Source organism: Sapajus apella, unplaced genomic scaffold (genome assembly GCF_009761245.1).
Source record: "Sapajus apella isolate SASKATOON/1434 unplaced genomic scaffold, GSC_monkey_1.0 scaffold91, whole genome shotgun sequence".
Lineage (NCBI taxonomy): Eukaryota > Metazoa > Chordata > Mammalia > Primates > Cebidae > Sapajus > Sapajus apella.
This window is the reverse complement of record NW_022437031.1, coordinates 5,796,086-5,797,899: the sequence shown is the minus strand read 5'-3', so window position 1 is coordinate 5,797,899 and position 1,814 is coordinate 5,796,086. Positions and strand designations below refer to the sequence as shown.

General features: G+C 40.2%; 1 pseudogene; it reads right to left on the bottom strand.

The window, feature by feature from the left end:
• Positions 1 to 251: 251 nt before the first annotated feature.
• On the bottom strand, positions 252 to 1,505 carry LOC116534983 (annotated as a pseudogene).
• Positions 1,506 to 1,814: the final 309 nt, after the last annotated feature.

Genomic DNA, 1,814 nt, shown 5'->3' with positions numbered 1-1,814 from the left:
ACAGAAGAACTAAAATCCACTTCTTTTGTCACACATAAGATTCAATTATTCAATCTAAATAAAACACAATCATTTTCATTCTCTTCTACATCTGCATGTTGACACATTTATTAAAATATATCATATAATCATGTTTGGCCTTACTATTCAAAGTCAAGTTTAAAACCTCAAAACCAGCCATCCAGACAAAATGTAATCAGAAAGATTACCTCTTTTCCACCTCCCTAACCCCAATAACTATGAAGTCATTTTTATGACATGACTCCAAACACTGGATTATGATGGCAAATTTTAGGTCCAATTTCTTCATAATCATTTTTAGTGTGGCATACTTGGTAGAACTCAGGTGTAGAAGCCAGCACTGATCCTCCAAACCAAGCTGCATATCACTGCATGTGGTGTGTAATGACTTGTACATCAATAGATTTTGGCTTCACTCTTCTCCCACTAAATTTCTTACTTAATCTCAGCCAGGAATCTAGAGTTCTTTTCAAATCTCTTTGTAAGTGATATCCAAAGTCACTGAACATGGTTGAACCTACAGAGAGGACCATATTCTTGTAGACAGGACGTCTGACATCAATAGGACAATTCTGAATTACTTCATTTATAACTTCTGAGATAGGTTATGTAAAGTCTGGATTAGCAAACTCTGGATGAAAAAAGGTTTCAGGTCCTCAGAATCTCTCAGAAACACCACCAATGGAAAAGTCTTTCTTTGAGACAGCATGGCTTCTGGTATACTATTTAATCCATTTTGACCCATCTGTGTCATACCTGTTAAATTCTTATACTAAATCTGGGTAGACATAACTATAGTGCTCTTTTATTGGCTCAGCAGCTTCCAGGGATTGTTTTTGAGGGATTCTTCTCAGTCTCTCAGCAGTTACTGAATAAAATATGTTATGTCTCGTCCTGGGACTGCAATGTATTTAATACAGCTGCCAGTCAAATACCCTTCAGCCACAGGAATGACGTGAGTGACACCATCTCCACTGTCTATTACTTTACCAGTCAATGTCTGTCGTCCTACTTGTCTGGAGGTCCAAGATGTAGCTAAGGCAAGAACAGCCTGCACAGCAATGTAGAAGCCTGGAATATTGAAGGACTCAAGCATAACTTCAGCAGTATATTCCCTGTTTCCTGCAGTATTCAGTCAAGGTTCAGACAAAATAAAATAATGGTCTTCAGTTTCTGCCCTTAAATATTTAAGATCACTTGCTCCATAAATCTTTCCGTCAAGTCCCCAACTTCAGCTATACCATGGTGGATTGGCCACTTTATCGCATATGTAGGTTTTTTCTACTGCTTCATCATCAATGAAGGAGTCTTGGTCATCAACACATTTCACCACCCTCCTTTGAGCTTGATCCCTCACTTTTGCTGACTCATTTGTAGCAATACAGGAAAGGATATTAAACTGTGGTTCTGTATTTCCAGCATATCCAATTTTGTATTTCCCATGCCACAAGCCACCACACAGGCTGGCAGCCCTCCTGCCATCTCCTTCTTCTCCTGCTGCTGCTGCTCCCACCGTCTGTTCCATGCTGGTAGCGGCCAGAAATTGGCAGTGGGAGACAGGAGGTATCTGACTATACACAGCCAGGCCACTTTCACCATTCGGTAGGTAGCCAGGAAGCCCAAGCAGAAGAAAGAAAGCAGCAGGCTCAGTCAGCAGCCATCACTTCCGCATCCAGGCAGGCAGGCAGTCCTCTTTTTTGGATATCTACATCCCAAATATTTTTTCCCTGAATGCAGCTACATTTTTAGTCTCTTAATTCATTTTGATAAAGAGAAGTTCTTAAATTTAGTGG